Genomic DNA, 20,907 nt, shown 5'->3' with positions numbered 1-20,907 from the left:
GAATGCCTGCTCTCATATATTGCGGATTGAAGACCAGAAGCTAGTGTTTAACCTTTTCATAAACCAATCCAACAATACTGTTATAGAAACCTTAAAAATGGGCCTGCTCTTTGTGAGTCTGTCCTAAAGAGATGCTTTTTGACAAATGACACGAGAAGAGGTCCTATGACGTATTTATAATTTGAAAAGTTAGAAAACTTGAACAAGAAGGTAATGGCTAAGTAAATTGTACGGCATGCCATAATGTAAAGTAAAACAGAAATGAAAACTTACGTTTACAGAAAATTATTAGTAATACGGAAAAATGCTTGTATTATATTAAGAAAGATCACATGATTGTGACTATATGACAAATGCCTAAGAAATTGGAAGGAAAGACGAAGATGCTTGCTTGTGGTGTGCAGGGGACTGTTCTCTCTTCTGTTTTTCTTTTCTTTTTTTTGTTCTCAGATTTTTCTGTACTGAGAAAGCACCATTCTACGAGAATACATCACTTTTTTCAAATAGGAAAGATCCCTTTAACCTTATCAATCACTGATTTAATTTGTATGTAAGTTGACAACAACCACACATTGAGGAGGTAAGCTTTGTGAGCTGAAGAATTAAGAGAGGGAGAGAGAGTGGCTGATTCTAAAATCTGTTAAGAAGTAACCTCTCCTCCTGGGAGGTTTAAAAGATGGAAGTCACCCAAAAGACAGAGATTTCTGAGTGGGTTTTCATAACGTCGGGGCTGGGAAGTGGGCAGTGAAGGCACACTGATGGGCAGCCACAGAAATCTCATTAAGGGCACAGATTAAGCAAAGCCATAACCTACAATCAACTCAGAGGACCACGTAGATGGTAAGTGGCAGAATCTGGGATAAAAGAACCAGAAGTGGGGTGGCTGGATCAGTGGCTTCTTGAGAACCTTCAGGCTCCAAGCTCATAGGTACCTGGGGAAATCCAGTAAAGTCGGAATGACAGCGCTCTGAGCAAGTCAACCTTGGAACACAACCCACCAGCTCTGGTGATTAAGGCCCCTGCAAGACCTCTCTGTGGGCAAGGGCCTGAAGACCACACACTGGCACGGTGCTAAGGGGGTGAGGAGAATGAGGCAAAGCATTTTTGTTCTTTGGATGCTTGCTGTTGGTGGAGACAAGGGGACTTACTCAAGGTTACCAGGCAGAAAAATTCTGTACTTCCCTCTCACTTTTCTTCTCATTGCCCTTACCCTTTTCTGTTGGAACATTCAGCCTGGCCATTTTGATGATCTGACTTCTGACTCTGACTAGAATTCCCCGTCCCTAGAATTTGGCACAATCCAAGCAGGGCATAGAATAGTAACCAACACTGGTTTATGCGACCTAAAATTTTTCAGGAACATAGAAGGCACAACAAAGATGCTCCTTTCTGATGTCGGTATTTGGTCAAGCATCTTTCCACTCCCCTTGGCCCTGTTACCTTAAAACAGCTAGAGGAAGACAAAAATAAAAATGTGGGCTTCCTGTCGTGAACTGGCAAAAGGAAACGGGAGAGTCAGTGTCACATCTGGGCCACAGTGGCAGAGAGTGGCTTTCTGGGCTGAACTGGCCCAGGGCCCGAGGGTCAGGGTGTCACCTGGCAGAGCCACAAGAAACCACATTAGCACAAAGCAGCTGTGTGAACAGGCGTCATCCATGCCCCCTGCCCACCGATGTGGAGAATGAAAGCTGAGGAGGTTCGCTCTCCAAGTCCAAACAAAAACCCTCTCTGCCAATCTTTCTAGTCTCTGTGGAGGTTCCCTGCCAGATGATTCTGCAAATGTGGCCTCATCCCTTCAGAAAACAGTGAATTCTCTTTCCCTTGAATTCACCAGTTCCAGTCCAGAAGATCTATCCATTCCTTTAAAGAAACAGAATAGACTTTGAATAAGGAAATTTTGCCTTTCTTCTTTTTGCCCTCAAGCTCCTGTTTGTGTTCCTGTCCCCACGAGACCTCCTTTCCACTGAGAACTTCTCTGGTTATGAAGTCAGAGCCCATCAAAATCTACTGCCCTGAGAATTTGGTTGTAAAGCCATTTGCATTGTGTTTTTGGCACTGAGGCAGATGTCTTTTCTTTGAAGACTGACATGAAACCCCGTCCGCCCCTCCCCTGGATCTTTATGTTGGCACTTTCTCAAGTTGCGAGGAGGAATCGGTAACACTGGCAGCCATAACTTTTGCATCCCTTGCAGTGGTTTAGAATTTCAAAGCTTCTCAGCAGCTGTTTTGGTGTGAATGCTGATAAGAGTAGGCCTTCAGAAAACATGCCCCTAACTCCGTGGCCTTTATTGGGACAAGGAACAACAGTGACAGTGATAATGGGAACAAAGGGAACACAGAGGCTGGCTGCCTCTAGCCAGCCTCCCCCTACCACTTCCTCGCTGAAAGGGAGTGACGAGTGTCTCCGCCTTCCCTTCAGCTCACTTTCCTCAGCCCTGGTGAGCCCAGGTCGGCTGCCTAGGCGGTGGCTGCGTCAGAGAGGCCCGCACAAGAGCTCTGCACTTGTGAATGCAAGCTGAGGGCCAGCAGAGACGCAAGGACATTAAGGAGGGAGATATCGTAAGCAAGAGGAAGAGAGCGTGGAACTCACTGAAGGCCGTCAGTGATGCCTTCCCCAGCAGCATGTAAAAATGGCATCTGGAATGACAAACTGTGGCCACTCTGTGTGGGAGGAACACGTGTTACTAGACCACGTGTTGACGACCTACTTGGCACCAGACAGAAATCCTGTCAACAAATCTGAAACGCAAAGATGTGGTTGATATACCAGCACACATTTTGTAAACACTAGTGAGTTTTCACTTGACATGTGAATGAGGCAGAGTATGATTTTTTAGCGTGTTGCCTTGCACAGTAATTGGACTTGAGGTTTTCTCCTTAGAGAAGACAGCACAGCAGTTGACTGTCCCCTGGCAGATTCTGGTATCAGACAGGGCTGTCCTTGGCCTGAAGGGCAAGGGACGCAGCCTTGCAACCTCGAGGCCCAAACCCACATCACTGAGAGTGAGTAGTGGGAGGATGAGGCACGTGAAGGGTGTGGCGGACTGCTAACTGTGCCACCGGATCCACCCCCTTCCTCCCGGGCAGGGCCTATGGCTATGCACCTGAAGACGCCACTTTCAGACTCCCTTGCAGCTAGGCTTGGCCATTTTTCATTCTGGCCAACTGGTTGAGAATGGATGTGATATATTCAACCCCCGTGCCTTTAAAAGAGAGTGGGCTGCTCTCCATTCTCCTTCCTACTTCCTGTGGGTTGGAAAGTGGACGGCGTGCTGCTGAATGGGCTTCAACCACACGGAGGATGGTAACCCAACAGGGAGTGGCAGAACTGTAGGACAGAGGACCCTGGGCCCTAGATGGTCTTGTGGGGCACAGCTGCTCACTCTTCCTAAAGTGTTGATCTCTGACCCAACACGGGAGAGGCATGAATGTGTACCCTGTGTGAGCCACTGGTTTTTTGGAGGGAGGAGTGAGTGGGGTCTTTTTGTTACAACAGGTAGCCTGTACTCTAACACAAGGAGAAAGTAAATTTAACACAGAGGTGAAGGACGGCTCTGCTGGTCACTTGTTTGGTTTTTCCCCCCATGGCCTCTAGAACCAATAAGAGCTTCTGACCTCCTTGGATACTGACAGTTAAACTTGTATTAAGATAGCTTAGTAGTATAACGACAGTAACAAATTGTAATAATAGCTACCATTTATTGAGAACTTATTTTGTGCTTGGCACTTCAAAGATGGTATTTCGTTTAATCCTCAGAACAACCTTGAGAGGGTATTTCACAGTTAAGGAATCTTAGGCGCGCAGAATTTAAGTTAACTTGCCCGGGGTTACCCAGTCAGTGGGACCTGGATCCGTTTCTAAGGCAATCACATCCTCTTCCTACTACCCCATGCTTCCTCTTGAGAAGCATGCCTGCTCCTAGCCATTTTCTTTATTCTGTTTGAAAAGAACAAAGATTGAGAGATTTAACAGTGTGATAGGAGCTGGGCATTGCTGTGTCCTACCGTTATATTATTGTTCACACTAGGGCTGCAAGTGCTCTTTATGTGTGTGTTTTTTTTTTTTTTTTTTTTTTTTTAAAGTTTATTTTCTGCGAAAGAGAAAGAGAGCAAGCGGGGGAGGGACAGAGAGAGATGGAGAGAGAGGATCCCAAGCAGACTCTGTGGTGTGAGCACGGAGCCCCATGTGGGGTCCGAACCCACAAACCATAAGATCGTGGCCTGAGCCAATACCAAGAGTCAGATGGCTAACCGACTGAGGGACCCAGGCGCCCCTAAGTGTCCTTTTCTTTACAGTGATCCAGCTTAGGACTGGCTCCTAAGTCTCCAGGCCATTTCCGTCCTGGAGTAGCAGGGCTCCTGGGTTAGAGAAGGTCTGGGGGCAGTGGCATGGCCTGGGAGAAGGCTGTGAGTAGCCACGTGGTACACAACCTATCACCTGATGCCGTGGAGCTCAGCTTCCTTCCCACTTGAACGAAAGGCCTCAACAAGGAGCTCTCAGGAGTCATACCAAGCCTAACACTCCTAAAGGAGCCCAGGGCCCTCCTGTACACATTCGAGCAGAACTGAGTCTACGCACATGCACAGCCCGGCTCTCCACTCTCCACAGCCTTAGATGAATGTTATCAATCATGAGGACTCACTGAGTGATCTGACCAAGTGGTCAGGTTTGGCTATGAACGCTCAGATATGCCCCCTGCTACTACCAGAGCCTGCACCATGCATATTATGAAAGCTTTAACGACAGGATAGGACCTAGGCATTACTACACCCTACAGCTTTGATTTCATTGTTTGCACTATGGCTTGAAGTGTTCTTTCATACTATGGTTCTCAGAAGACCCAACTTGGCCCTCCACTTCCCTTTGCTGTTACGGTGAAGAACAACTTATGGTATGGCACAACCAGCTCTGGTATTTGGGACCTGCTTTTGACCCACTTCCCCCTCCTCACAGGGAGGCTCCAATTCTGAGTCTTCCCTTGGATTGCTAGGTATAGCTGTTCTCCTGAATTGCCTGAGATGAGGAAGTTACAAAACAACAACAACAACAAACCAATAATAAGAACAAAGAAGAGTCTCCCACCCCTCTCAAGTAAAAGTTAATCGGAAATCACCATAGTAACAAATCCCCAGTTTTCAATGATTTCATTTTCCTCGCATTCTTGTCTTTCTTTTTATTTACAGTCAGCCCTACCTCCAGTCTTTATTCAGTAAACATATTTTGCTTATTTCCTCTCTATGTGACAGGCACTGTGCAAAGGGTTGTGAATATGGAGTCAAGTAAACAAGCCCTGCCCGTGAGGAGCTTCTATATACTTAGGAGGGAGACAGTCAAATCTGCATTTGGGGTGGGGAGGGAGCACAGAGGACCCTGAATTCATCCAGGTCAGCAACCGTGAGATAACTGGTCCAGATGAGGATGGGATGGGACAGCACATGAGAGCATAGAGGTGTGATACAGCATGGTTCCATGTGGTTTATTGGATTTGTTCCCATGCTTAGAGAGCACTGAAACATGTGCATGTCGCAAAGCTCTAAGAGTGAAGGGGCCAGGTTCCTGCTCAAAAGGAGCTTGTAGTTCAATGGAATGGATATAAGCACTGGGAAGGTGGCTGGAAAGGAAGCCACATCATAAATAACTGTGTGTCCACTCTCCTGAGCACTCACCATAGTGCCTGAACTGTGCTATGCACGATAAGCAAATGATCTTTGATCCATCAACAACAGCCTTATGAACTGGGTATTATTATATTTTACAGATGGGGGAAATGAGTATAGGGAGGTCGAGTTACTTGACTAAAGCCCCACAGCTAGGTTGAGCTGGATTTTAACCTATGCCTGGCTGAGTTGAAGACATAATCTTAACTATGCGCTAATAGGCTAAAGTACTTGCACGTTATCTAGCTGATACTCAGTATTAAGTAGGAGTGGAACTAGGTCTTGATAGACACATAATGAAATGGGGAAGGGAGAGGAGAAGAGTGGGGTGCCAGACAGTGAAGCCAAGAGTGGGAAGAGACTGCACGCAGGTGGATGGAGGCATCTGAGTAAGATGTGACTTCTTCAGCTGGCCAAACAACTCCATCCATTCTAGCTACCTGTCTATGCCTAATTCATACCTCATAAATCATCCCCAACTGTGACAACACTGTAGCTTTTGTTGCACGTAAGAATAAAGATCTAGAACCGAATTGCTGCAGAGGTGATTTACTGTGGGACTATGTAAGTTACATTTTCAGAGAGCCCTGTCATGAAAAGAAGCCCAAGATCTTTTGAGGCTGGTAGGAATGGGGGATGTGTAGCTGGGTAGATGGCTGCCTAAACACGATAAGGACAGACAGCAACAGAGACAGACATCTGCAAGGCACCCCACTGAACAGGGAGCGTAACAGCTAATACGCAACAATGGACTGATGACCGCTGATGTCTACAAGAGGAGCCTGAAGAAGGGACTGGGGTGGAGATGCAGGTGGGTAGAAGATGAGCAGGGGCCTGCTAATGGCAGTTTACTCCATCAAGCCAAACAGGAATGACTTTTGGCAGAAGCAGCACTTACACTGTGGCTTTGCACGGAATACGTAGTATTAACCAATTCTTTATGCTAGTGTCAGAAGACGGCTTATATTTTAGCCCTGACGGCTCTGCTCACACTACAGGCTTATCATAGTCAGAGGGTGGAAGCTCTGCCCATCTACCAGCACGTCGTCAGTCAGCAGCCCTGAGCAGCAGCCATTTATTTGTGCCAGCACTAGGCAGAACTGGCCTGTCCCAACGGCTCATGCAGAGCTCCTGTGCAGCTGCCTTACAGACTCCGGGTGACAATGACCCAAGCGTGGCTTCATACTCTGTCCCAGTTCTGGTTCAATACAACCCCAACTCACTGGGTGAGTAACAATGATACATACTTGGAATGAGCCTGGGCAACAGCTCTGTCATAATTCTTTTTGACAAAGGCTGACCTGACATGTTGATCATCAGCCCAGGCAGGGAAAAAAAAAAAATGTCCTGTGATTAACCAGCCTACACGCCCTTGGTTTCTGCCAGGTCTCATCTTTAATCTGGACACACATTTCCCGAATGCACTCTCCACTAAGCCTCCCTCTCGGTTTCCCATGCATCTTGCTTTTCTCTTAGGATTTCCATTTTCTACACAGGTTCCATTCCTAAAATTAAAATGTTGATAAAAATTAGTGGATCTCTGTATCTCTTATAGGAAATTGGTTATTTATAAATAACATATATATATATTTCCTGCCTTTCCAAACCCACTAAGCTGTTTACTAAGTTTGTTTTTCTTAACCACATCTCAGTTATTTCAAATCTGTATCTGTCTTCACATGCTGGCTGCTTAGTCTTCCCTTTCATTTTTTTCATTATTTCTTTTGTGCCTCAAACATTTGTCTCTTCTTTAGCTTACATTAATGGCTCGACTAAATTTCTCTTTTTCACTTTTGGCTCTGTTTGCCCGTGGCAAAACAAACAAACAAAATGTATCACTTTTTTTGGGTACCAGAGCATTTTTGCTTTCTCAGTTTAGGCCAAGTAACAAAATATCATTTATTTTCAAACCAAATCAAAACAAATCTACCCCAAACTCTCCCCCTTCATTTCTCTGTTGTAATTCCAGCATAAAGAAGTGATGCTATTTATTGGCAGAATTTTCAGTCTGCCAGTACCAAGTACTGGTAAAAACGTGGAACAACAGAATTCCCAAATACTGCTGGTAGGATGTAAATCGTTAGTTACTTTAGAAAAACAGTTTTAGGATTGTTTGTTCTAGCTTGGAGAAGAATGCTGGTGCAATTTTGATTGGGATTGCATTGAATGCGCAGATTGCTTTGGGTAGTATTGACATTTTAACAATATTTGTTCTTCCAACCCATGAGCACGGAATGTTTTTCCATTTCTTTGTGTCTTCTTCAATTTCCTTCACAAGCTTTCTATAGTTTTCAGCATACAGATCTTTTACAACTTTGGTTAGGTTTATTCCTAGGTATTTTATGGGTCTTGGTGTAATTGTAAATGGGATCGATTTCTTGATTTCTCTTTCTGTTGCTTCATTATCAGTATATAGAAATGCACCAATTTCTGTACATTGATTTTGTACCCTGCGACTTTGCTGAATTCATGTATCAGTTCTAGCAGACACTTGGTGGAGTCTTTTGGGTTTTCCATGTAGAGTAAGTATGTCATCTGCAAAAAGTGTAAAGTTTGACTTCTTTGCCAACTTGGATGCCTTTTATTTCATTTTGTTGTCTGATTGCTGAGGCTAGGACTTCCAACACTATGTTAAACAACCATGGTGAGAGTGGACATCCCTGATGATGTGTTCCTGACCTCAGGGGAGAGCGCTCAGTTTTTCCCCATTGAGGATGATATTAGCTGTGGGCTTTTCATATATGGCTTTTACGATGTTAAGGTATGTTCCTTCTATCCCGACTTTCTGAGGGTTTTTATTAAGAAAGGATGCTGTATTTCGTCAAATGCACATGTACCCCAATGTTTACAGCAGCACTTTCAACAACAGCCAAATTATGGAAAGAGCCCAAATGTCCATCAACTGATGAATGGATAAAGAAGGTGTGGTTTGTATCTACAGTGGAATACTACTTGGCAATGAGAAAGAATGAAATCCTGCCATCTGCAACAACGTGGATGGAACTGGAAGGTATTATGCTAAGTGAAATAAGTCAGAGAAAGACAGAGATCATATGTTTTCACTTACATGTGAACTTGAGAAACTTAACAGAAGACTATGGTGGGAGGGAAGGGGAAAAAATTGTTTCAAACAGAGGGGGAGACAAACCCATAAGAGACTCTTAAATGCAGAGAACAAACCGAGGGTTGATGGGGGGGGGGGGCAGGAGGGAAAAATGGGACATGGGCATTGAGGAGGGCACTTGCTGGGATGAGCACTGGGTGTTGTATGGAAGCGATGGATCATGGGAATCTACCCCCAAAACCAAGAGCAGACTGTCTACACTGTATGTTAGCCAACTTGACAATAAATTATATTAAAAAAAAAAAGAAAGAAAAACAATTTTGTATTATTTAGTGTGAAAATGAAGATGCATCTGTCCTAGGAGCTCCACTTCCACTCCTAGGCACATATTCTAAGGAAACATGCAGAGACTCACGTAGGTGAGCCAGAGGATATGTGTACCTGCAGGTCTGGGGGAGGCCCTGGAATCTGTATTTCTTATAGTTCCACAGGCGATGTGGGGGCCTGACTCCACAGCAAGGGTCTGGGATTAAAGGCTTACAGTATCAACTCAGATCTGTGTTTGGAGCTGGGTCCCCTCCAAGGCCTGCGGTCACAGCCACAGGAAAGTTCACTGAAGAGGAGTGATTAGAAAAGGCACAAGCCTGCTAGCTGAGTAACTATGCTCTGGGTGCTGATCTCTGGTCAGAGAGAACCAGTCTGAGGACCTGGGAAAATTCATGGTCATTTCCTCTTCTTCCTTCTCTGTCAGCCCTGGCTGCCCAGGCAAGGTTCGGCTTGTGTGTTCCTCATGCAAACTCAACCTCATCTCAAGAGGTGCTTGGGGTCGGCATGATCACCATCCTTGTCTTTAACACAAAGCCCTGAAAGTGCCCACCCAGACAAGACATCGTTCTGAATGTGGTGTTCCCCTGCCAGGAATGAGGAAACATCTAGGTGAAGCTTCAGGAGAGAAGGCTGAAGGCTGAGCCCTAGTAAAGAACCATGGTTCTTTTTCTTCTTCTTCTTCTTCTTTTTTAATAAGAAACATATTTTCTTTAATGTTTTAATGTTTACTTATTTTGAGAGACAGAGAGACAGAGAGAGAGACAGAGAGACAGAGAGAGAGAGAGAGAGAGAGAGAGAGAGAGAGAGAGAACACGTATGAGAGAGGGGGAGGGGCAGAGACAGAGGGAGACAGAATCCCAAGCAGGCTCCATGCTCTTAGCACAGAGCCCGACGTGGGGTTCCATCTCACTCACCAGGAAATCATGATCTGAGCTAAAATCAAGAGTCCAACGCTTAGCCCACTGAGCCACCCAGGCGCCCCTAACCACAGTTATTCTTTAACACACAGGTGGTGTCTCTTCTCTGTGTGAGCCTTTATGTGGACACCCACGTTTGTGATTCGTGGTATCCTGAGTCCAACATAAGTACAATGTCGGATGCAACTTGGCTTTTAATAAATACCTTCAAATGACAATGAACAGAAAGTGAGATAAGAAACCTTGTCTAAAGAAGTGAAAGCAGCTTTGTGCCTTCCTTAAAGGTGCCCTCCACCTTCCTACTGCTGTCTGCCCTCATTCAGGGAGGCTGTATAATGGTGGCTCCCTGTCACCCTCACTTATGGTCATTTCTCCTCCTGATGCCAAGAATGGCTTCTACCATCTCTGCCCCCCCCCCCCCCCCCGCCATCTCTAGGTGAACAAATAGGGAAAGAGCATGAATTGGTCAGATGACCTCCCTCCATTGGTCCATTCCCATAATCCTATTTTGAAACTGAAACATCCCTGGGGCAAAGTACCAATTACCATGTGGCCACTGTTCTTTTAGGTTTAAAAATATCTTCAAGGTGTCAAAAGCTCTACAGATTCTACTGGGCATCTGAAACCTGCCCTGTTACTCAGCCCCAGTAATGTACTGAGGGTGGAGGCAATTTGTCTAGTTTAAATATTAACTCATACTAATATGCAGTTCTGGCAAGATGCATATGTGTGGGAGATGATGATGTTATGTTGGGAGGAAATGAAGATGATGATATGACGTAAATATAAATGGACTTTGGGCTGGATTTCAGGGAGGCCACACAGAGCCCATCTCCGCATGACTTGGCCTTATTCCCACAGTCCTGCCAAGGTTCTGTCTCTCACTTAAGGCCGTGGTGGTCCCCACTGGAGCAGCCTGCTACCCACCCGTCCAACTGTCTCAGGAGAGGCCCCGGCCAGGCAGTTCATTACCTAGGCATGTAGGAGAGAGACAGGAGTGATTTTCCTTTTCATGGTTTCAATTCTACTCCTTCACTTCTAAAATGGGTTGCCTTCTCACTCTCTCCTCTTTGCCTCCTTTCTCATTGCCTTTGGGTGTCAGAAGGGTAGAAAGCCATGACTGGGGGGAAGAATTTATATTTTGAGTAGGTGGCTAAAAGTACTCTGGTTTCTTCCCTGTAAAGTGTGGATTATGCCAATGTTTAAAAGAATAGACATTCTACCATTATGTACTACTAGGATGTTACTGATACCTGACCATCTTCGATATGAAAAAAGGAAACATCAACTTCATATGGCTCAAACAAATTAGTAGATAACATCTAGACCACTGACTGGCCACATAGTAGGTGCTCAATAAACCACAGGTTTAATGGGCATGTGTATGTGAAGAAAGGAGGCATGCTGGAGCCTGGGGGTTCTCCTGGGGAGCTGGCCTTTCTATGTCAGGCACAAATGACATCCAGTGATGTCCCGTCTGCCCAGGAGATAGCCGATCTGCCATTAAGTGTCCATAGTGTCCAGCTATACTACCAAACTTATCATTATGGATTACTGATAACATTTAATGAGTTTAACTGAATAGACAAAATGAGTTATTTTGCACTTGATCTTAGCCAAAAGGCCGAGAAGCGATAAAATGAGTTATTTTGATAAAAATTAAGAGGAAATAAAAAAGAAAATAAAGAAGGGGGAAAGCTGCATTTCCGTCTAATCTTTATTTGGTTTCAACTCAAGAAAGAATCCACTGCTTAGAGTTTTCAAAAGGAACCACAACATTTGTATGAGAATCATGTTTTTAATGTATTAGCTGGAAGATGGGGTTGGAGGGTTACTTTTAGAGAGAAAAAAGGAGCTTTTAGTGTAACTCTTGGGTTAAAAATCTCCGTATGAATCACACCATTGAAGAGCCAATTTCAGGGGTCACTAAAACTATTTCATTCCTGTCAGACAGCATTTCTGCACCTACTAAGCTTAATTTTCACCTAAACAGTAACGTTTGAAGCATAGACTACCCAGAAGCTTTACTCTGATGACTGATAACCTGGAGGGAAGCACGTGGGTCTCAGGCAGAAGGGGTTATATTTAGCTCCATGACTTCCTCACGGCCATGAAGAGACAGTTGAAAAGCCCTGGCTTTTTGGCACAGTCCTCTTGGCCTGGTATGATCAGAAAGCCCAAAGGGAGTAAGGAACAGATGGGTTTGGGGCAGCCACATTCTGATTCCTCACAGATCACTTCTGTGGCCCCATGAAGTGTCATCAACCTCTCCTATTACACTGTCTATGCCCACAGGGCCTGAGTCACCTGAATGCAGGACCTCTCCTTCACGCTCTGGGACTTCCACGAACCAGTGGGGCTGCTGGGTCCAATCAGGCGCCAGATGCTGGGAATGGCCACTGTCTCAAAGTCACCTGAGCAAGGTCACCTGGGCCTTCTCCTTTACCTGTGCTGGCGGGAGAGCCGGGGACTCTGCCAGCCAGATTAGACACGGAGCCTTTGATCAGAACTGGATGGTCTAGAGGGATGTGGCTTTGTAACATTTTGGGTTAAGAGTTTTTGGACTTGTGGCTTTTTGTGATGATAATCATTCTTGCTAGCCATCTACCTACTGACTTACATGCCCAACACTTATTTGTTTGCTAAAAACAGGCTCACCGGATTTAGTAAAGAAAAGGAATAAATGACAGAAGAGAAAGATAGTTTGCTTGGTAATGCCTGGAGAATCTCCAGGGTGCCAACAGTGGCCCTGGCTTTGTGGTGTGATGGGCCATCTGGAATTGTGTGTGGCTGACACCAGCCATGGGACAGAAGTCTGAGCATCCAAAGGAAACAGTGCCATGAGCACCTAAGTCAGGTGGTTGAGGAGTGGGAGGGCAGCTGCTTCTATAGATACAAAGATTCCTTCTTTGTCTTCAATTATTTGCCAAAAGGAGTCTAAAAGTCCTCAACTTCTATGTGGAGACCACGTGCTGGGGCGATGCAGAGAAGGAAACCAACTGAAAACTTATTTGGTTACTCGGGTTTTCTCTTCTAGATTCTGCCTACTTTAATAATCTTGAAAGATGTTCATGTTAAAGTCAAGGGAAACATGCAGGTTACAAAACACTAGGTGGAAATATGAGTCTACTTCCTCTGTTTCCATTCTTGCCCTTTATGATCCATCTTCTACATAGCAATCAGAGTGATTTTTTTTTTTAAAGTTACTGCTAGTCTTTTTTTTTTTTTTTTTAAATTTTTAACGTTTATTTATTTTTGAGACAGAGAGAGACAGAGCATGAACGGGGGAGGGGCAGAGAGAGAGGGAGACACAGAATCAGAAGCAGGCTCCAGGCTCTGAGCCATCAGCCCAGAGCCCAACGCGGGGCTCGAACTCATGGACCGCGAGATCGTGACCTGAGCTGAAGTCGGATGCTTAACCGACTGAGCCACCCAGGCGTCCCAGTTACTGCTAGTCTTATTATGGTTTCCTATCACTATTTAGAATAAATTTAAACCACACAGCCATCCCTGCTCTGGCCCCTGCCTATCTCTCTGACCTCCTCTTCCATGGCTCTCCCTTCCATGCCTCTTCTCTACCCAGACAGGCTGCCTTTAGGGCCTCGACACAAGCTTTTCCCTTTCCCTTTGCTCTCCCCCGCAAAACCCATATAGCTGGCTTCTTCCTAGGATTCGGGTTCCACCTCAGATGTCACCTTTTCAAAAACATTGTTCCTGGCACCAACTCTCAAATGGCCACTGCCCTGTCACTCTATCATGTCACTCTGTTTTATTTCCTTCATGCACCTAATACTCTCAGAAATGATCTTATTTATTTAGTTATTTGCTGCCTACCTCCCTCTATGAGAATGAAAGTTCCATAGGGGCAAAGGCTTTTCTTGACCATTCACTATACACCCATGAATGCTGAAGGACTACGGGGAGCTGTTTATATACATACACATAGGTTAAGGTACACATTTGCATTCACATTAAAAAAAAAAAGAAAAAAAAAAAGGACTGGGAGAGCACAGGACAAAAGATTATCCCTGGATGGGGATACTGAGTTTCTAGATGATTCTAAGTTTCTTCATTTTGCTTATTTTCATCTTTTACAACAAGAATGTACTACTTTTGGAATAATGAAGACAAAGTTTTCCTTCTGTTTTATAGTATAGTCACTAGGAAAAGGTTGCCTGGGTACAGCTAGACTGAGACTAGAACCACAAGATGCCAGAGCTGGAAAAGAGCATAGGGAACATTTGGTGCAATCCCACCTTTCACATCAGAGATGAGGAGGTCGAGGCTGAGCAGGAAATGACTACTGGCTCATAGAGCAGAACATGTAACAACTACTCTGGGGTTCTTCTCACCACGCCAGTGGTTCTCAAACTTAACACACATGAGAATCATCTGGAAAGACTTGCGAACACAGACTGCTGGGCCTTACCTGTGGTTTCCAAGAGTGGGTCTGGGGAAGGGCCTGAGAACCTGCATTTCTGACAACTTCCTGGATGATTCCAAAGCTGCTGGTCTGGGTCCACACTGTGAGAACCACTAGGGGTTAGGCTATACCACGTTGCCTCTCATGACTCCCTCAGAAATGTCTTACTCTTTTTGCAGGAATGGTAGTGATTAAAACAATACCTTCAACCAAAGAATTCATAGAAAACCCGATCTTTTAGGCTCACTCTCCAAAGTTCCTAGCAAAAAGAAGGAAAGGAGAAAGAGAGAAACAATTTTGAGAGCATACTCTATCCCAGGCATTGTTCTAGATGCATCTACATTTTGTTTGTTAAATCTATTTTACTGCTGGAAACCTAAACTACTCAGAGAGATAAAGAAACTCGTCTAAGAGCAAATGGCTAGGGAGCGATGGAGACATATTTCAAATCCATGTTTGAGTATATAAAGTCCACGCTCCTTCTCCAATCTTCAGAAAAGAACAAAAAACTGTCACTGTGGCATTTGGAGTGGCAAACCAATGTCTCCCAATGTGAAACACACACCCCTAAGAAATATTAATATGATGTCATGCTCCCAAAGACACTGAAGGTGTGTATACCAGTATTAACATCCAACGTTTTCTCTGGGCTTGAAGCCAAGGTTTATTCATGTACATGATATTCAGCAACTTCTAATCCCAGACCGTCAGAGTAGAGATGATTTGAATCAATGCCTAGCTCCCTGCAAGTCACATCTGTGAAATAACTGGGAAGGGAGAATTCATCAATCTCAGTTTCTGACAAAAGGAAGAATTCACACATGCTTTGTGGGAATAGAACCAAATTTTGCAGCTGAACAGAACTGTCCCACTACTTGAAGAACTAAATTTGAATTCAAAGGCCAGAAGCCAAATATGAGAATGTATCATTTATCATTTTAGGTAAAAGGTAACCTACACATTAGTTAATACTCCTTTTTTAATTTATTGATGGGGAAATTAATGAGAAACAGGCAAATCTAGGTGACAAGGTCACCCACACCTATAGATGCCCACACAATCAACGAGTCAAAATTTGTCCTACTACTGTGGCCACACTCACTCCAAGTTGGAGAAACCTCTGTAAATACTGTAATGGCAAAGGGCCTTGATGGCATTCTTATCATTACAGTTTTCACCGGAATCCCAGGTTAAGTGCAAGATTAAATATTATATTAGTGGGTTATTTCAGGAGCAACAGCAAAAAAAAAAAAAAAAAAAAAAAAAATGTGGTTTTCTTTCTTGGTCTCTTTGTATTTCTTATTTCACGTCACGAGTTTTCCCCCCATATGTTTTATTCCAGAACCCTGAAGCAGCTGTATAAATAGGTTTTACATGCAAATAAAAGGAAATACTTGCTGTGTAATTCTGGCTATAGAATCAGAGGAATGAGGGCTTCGACCAAGACAGCTCACATGATGAGTTCCTTCCTGTGCCCTCCCCAAGTGTCCTTGGGGCCTCTTCTTTTAGAAGCTCATTTTCTAATGAAATGGTCAACGAAATGTCTGTACATTTTGGCTAGCAAAGCTGGCCAGTAGAGACCTTGAAAGAAAGATAAGAGGGAAAGAGGAAACAGGGCAGAGTGTACATGAAAAAAGGACAAGAGGGTGGGACTGGGTGGCTCATTGGCTTAAGCGCTGACTTTGCCTCAGGTCATGATCTCATGGTTTGTGAGTTTGAGTTCTGCGTGGGGCTCTATGCTGACAGCTCAGAGCCTGGAGCCTGCTTCAGATTCTGTGTCTCCCTCTCTCTCTACCCCTCCCCCGTTCATGTTCATGCTCTGTGTGTCTCTCTCTCTCAAAAAATGAATAAGCATTAAAAAAAAAAAATTAAAAAAAAAAAAAAAAGGACAAGAGGATCCCAGAGATGGGTACTCAAGGGTGGCTAAAATTTGTTATCAAAGGCAACTTTGCTCTAAACACAATTATGCATATGTCTGGAGTGACTGTGGTCTTCTCTGTGCACAAATCAGTAAGGCGGGCCAAATTCATGGCCCCTCATTTGTTAATATCTGTAAAGGTCTGGCTCTTTCACTCCTAATAAAATGCATGGAGTTTTATTAATTGTAGAAAAACGAAGGTCTGAAAGATCTTGTAGAACGAACTCTGCGTCTCAAAGCCAATGAGCTGTCTCTGCAGTCAGCTTCTGAGCTAGGCCTCTAATGCAAGACATGAGATTGGACTGTGCAGCATGAAGTGTGCACAAGCTGTTTTTTCATTCCCGACTCTCGCCCTGTATGAACAGTCTGGAAAATGGCCATCTTGGCTTTCCCAGAGGGCATGCTGCTGCTGCGGCTGCACATGCAGTGTCAGCCTATGGTTGTATGTTTGCTTTACATGTTATACTGGCCCTGCAGGAAGAACTGTCTCCTGTCTCCCTTTCCCAGCCTCCCCCACCTGCCTCTCTCTCTCTCTCATACACACACACACACACACACACACACACACACACAGTCTCACACAACATGGAACCAAGCTCCATATCTACATTCCCCAATTTCTATCCAAATGGACATTTATTCCATAAGCTGCAGATATATTTTGGCAGTGTGTGGCTGCTGTTGATTCTCCTAGATTCCTCAGTGGCCTTCAGCCTGGGGTAGTTCATGCAGAAGACAAAAGAATAGCTACTTGGCAGATAATACTCTTCAGGCCTTAGGGAGGGCACTCAGCTGGAAAGAGCTGTTTTCGTTGGAGATCGGAAGTGCTTTTCCAGCAATTATTTGATCTTTCCTGGGAACTTGTGCTTTTGAAAATCTCCCAGCCTGGTGGAGCACATGGACTGCTATTCTGGTCTCAGCATTATCACCAACCAGACGTGTGACTTTGGGCAAATCATCTGGCCTTTACTTCACCTCAGTTTTCTTACTTGCCTGCTGGAATAATTATTCTTACCCTGCTTAATTCGTGAGATTTTTTGTGAGGATGAAATGAAGTGGTGTATGTGAAGGTATCGGGAAGATATAAAAAGCGAATGCATTGTTAGGTGGTATTTGTATTAGGTTTTTCATTTTTTTCCCCCCCTGGCTTGGCTTATATCATATGGGTATGTTCTGGTTTTCTTTCTCAGAACGAGGTAGGAATTCCCTCAGGCCGAGGAGAGGTAATAAGTGCAACTCAGGGAGAGAACATCATCGCTTCTTGTTATCACTCGGAAAAAGCAAGTAAAAAGTGCAGGACCAGAACACTGTAATACTATCCTAGAAAGTCTGCTTTTGCTAGGGGCACACAGCATTCTGGTCCTTATTTGCGCCCTCTTCAGAAGTCCATACTAAGAAGGCTACTGCTACAGTGTTGAAGGAATGAACTAATGAATGCATCCACCCATCCAATCCATCCACCCACCCACACACCTTTTACAGACCAACACTATGTATCTAGCAGTGCGCACAGAATACAAACATGCAAAATACTATCCCCATTGCTGAAGAGAGGTCAGCCAACGAGAGTGTGGACACGGGAAGGATTTGTCCTCGTCCAACGTGGTCAAGTGTACCCTTGAGAGAAACACATGTGCTCTGGGAGCTCAAGCATAGGGGTCATTCCTACCCCGAGGAGGCTCAGACAGGTTCTCAGAGTATGGGCATCTGAGCTGGGCCTGCAGGAAGGACTAGTGAGGAGCAGGGTAGGCCAAGTGCTCCCTAGCTCTTACAAAGGTACAGATTCTAGAGGGAACATTCCAGAGAGCAGTCTTGGTTGTTTGTGATGAAAGCCAAGAGTAGAGATGGGCATCTACAAAGTTGGGCAGGGGCCTAAAAAAAAAAAAAAAAAAGCAAGAGCAGGCCATCAAAGCTTTTGAGCAAGAATTACACAACAGATTGGTATCTCAGAAAGATTACTTAGCAGCAGGGAGGACAGACTGAAAGAGAGGGTAAGGGGTAGGAAACAGATTTAAAATAATCTAATGTAAACATCTGCATTTCACAACACTGAACTCTTTACAGCAAGTACTGGTGTAAGAGCATTCCTCCGAATTCTAAATTAATAACAGCCAATCACCAGTTAGGGAGGTGAACAGTCAATGCCTTGTAGGAACTACTCTTCAAGTAAGAAAGTTCCCTTGCACAATTTAGGAAACAGATTTCCCATTTTATCTGGAGCAATCTTTGTGAAAAGGGAGTCGATGCCTGCTTCTGAAATGTGGCGGACCATTTGCGTGCTCTGGTACCAGGAAGAGTCCAAAAGAAGCAGGAAACTGCTGCCCTACTGGTATAAAAGGGGCGCGATGAACAGCTACCCGGGAGCGAGCTTTGGAAAAAGTATCTCAGAAATGAAAAGAGAATTTCTAATAATGTGGGGAGGTTCAGCAAGTATTATGGACTTTTCAGTTCCCTCCCTCTTTCTTTGTAGTTTCTTTCCTTTTCAAGTTTAGGTATAACTCACATACAGTAGAAGGGATAGATCCTAAGTGCGCAGTTCAATGAGTTTTGACAAGTGTATGTATCTGTGTAGCCTCACCCCCTCTCAGGATAGAGAATATTTTCATCACTCTAGAAAGGTCCATCAGTGTTCCTTGCCATCAGTCCCATGCGAGACAATCACAGTTGTGATTTCTACCAGCAGAGATTAGTTTTATCTCGTTCGGGACTTCATATACATATAGTCTTAGAGTAAATACTTTTTTCTGTTTACTTATTTTTGACATGTATCCACAATAAAGTGCATTTCGTTAGTTTATTATTGCTGAATAGTACAGTCATTTTTATTGCTTTATTCATTACACTACTTTTACTGCTGAGCAGCGCTGCATGGCCTGAATATACCACTATGAGGTATGTTTTTAACAGCTCTCTCTTTTGCTGGAGTGTGCAAGTGCCTAGCCGAGGCAAAGCAAAAAAGAAAGGCATGGTGTGCAAGGGCAGGTGAAGTGGCCAACTGTTTTCTGTGTGGTTAGGGACTGACCTCCTGAGTCAGCTTCGTCCTGAGGACCTCTAATGGCAACAGGGGCTAAGACTTCATTCAGGTAGATCAAGAAAACTAAGAGAGAGACCACCCTTTGCATTTTCTTAGTGCTATATGTTTGGATCACAGAAGCAGATTGAAAAGTGGCCCCCAAAAGGGAGACGTCGACTCACTGCTAATTTGGGTAGTCAGGATGGTTAGCCAAATAATTTTGGCAACCAAAGCATTCTCTAAAAACTCAAAGTATGTCCATGGAGCCCTGCACAGAGCCTAGGATTCTATGTTGTTCCTACCACAGGTGGTACTTCAGTAAGTGGACTGAGGGAGTTCAGCAGAGAAAGGGAGTGATTCAGAAGCACCGCCAGGATTCCCCGTTTCCAATGACAGAACTGCTCCCGTGAGCGCCGAGCATCTATGTGGCGAGACTGTGGATGTGTTCAAACAGGAGACGATACCTGGAGGCCCCGAGGAGAGCTGAGAAGCTGCAACTAAGAAGGTTATTGGGCAGCCCAGGCAAAAGTCCTTACTCTGGGGAACTGGGTGAAGGAGCATCACAAAAGACTCCTAATGGCCTCCCAAACGCTTATTCTGCCTTCCCCTGTACATCTGTCGCAACTCACTGTGAAAGTCAGATATGAATACCGTTCTGATGACTTGAAACGCACCATTTGGGTCAGTTCCTCCCTCCCGTCGCTATACAATGCCTGTCCTTTGAAATGGACTCGTCGTTTTGGCTCCAACATTCCCGTCGACACTGGAAGCGATGCTGGTTTGCAGTCGTGCTGAAAACACACTGGAAGCAGAAAGCTCTCAGCTCTGGGTGGAGCCTGGTTTGATTCCAAGAATCATGTGGATAATGTCCTACAAAAAGCTGGCAGGCTCCCTTTCCATTTTTCAGGCTAGACACACCTTCTTGCTTTCTATTTTGCCCAACCATTTTTCCGAAGCAATTGCGAAGTAAATAATCCCAGCTATCATTTTTGTTGAACACTAACTACGTGTCAGATATGGGGCTTCACGCTTCATTCTCGCAAGTCTTTGAGGTAGGAGCTATTATTATTCCTACTTCAATGGGGAGGAAAATAAGACATAGCCTCAGCTTCTACAGTCATTCATTACTATTCCGTGTGTTGCCTTTGCCTGTCTGGTTGGCGGTGGGGGTTGGAAGATGTGAAAGATGATGCTGAACAAACAGAAAGCAAAATGATCCTCTTCTTTGATCTCCCTCCTTACATATTTTAACATTAAGTTTCATAATTAGGTCAAAGTGAGAGATATCACTGTGGAGAGCTACAGCTCAAGTTAAACAATCCTTTCTTAGAAGATCGTTAATTAGACTGACTTGGGGTACAGGCTTTGGAATACATATTCATTCTGATAGCAGTTACAGCACAAGACATGTCATAAATAAAAGCCATTTAGAACATTATCCACAGGAAACAGCTGCAGCTGGTAAGGGAACTTCTGACATTAAGGAAATGCAGAACTTCACGGAATCAGAGGAAGGCAGGAATCGTATATCACACAGTAACACTATCTTAGCAAGAGCTGGACCATGTTTTCAATAGACACACTCAT

At 44.5% G+C, this 20,907-nt stretch overlaps 1 protein-coding gene across 8 annotated transcripts in view; it reads right to left on the bottom strand.

The window, feature by feature from the left end:
- The window catches only part of FYN (FYN proto-oncogene, Src family tyrosine kinase), a 215,591-nt gene that overhangs the window by 67,560 nt on the left and 127,124 nt on the right, over positions 1 to 20,907 (bottom strand). Inside the window, exon 1 of one of the 8 annotated variants that reach the window (XM_053904566.1) lies at positions 19,995 to 20,110. The exons of the other annotated variants lie outside the window; for them this stretch is intronic. The gene's annotated coding sequence lies outside the window, so the exon portion shown is untranslated. Of the gene's footprint in view, positions 1 to 19,994; positions 20,111 to 20,907 lie in introns of those variants that run through there. 8 annotated transcript variants of the gene reach the window in all.

Source organism: Panthera pardus, unplaced genomic scaffold, assembly GCF_024362965.1.
Source record: "Panthera pardus isolate Hobbes unplaced genomic scaffold, ASM2436296v1 HiC_scaffold_17, whole genome shotgun sequence".
Taxonomy (NCBI): Eukaryota; Metazoa; Chordata; class Mammalia; order Carnivora; family Felidae; genus Panthera; species Panthera pardus.
Note: the sequence above shows the minus strand (reverse complement) of the source record. Positions and strands in the feature narration are given on the sequence as shown.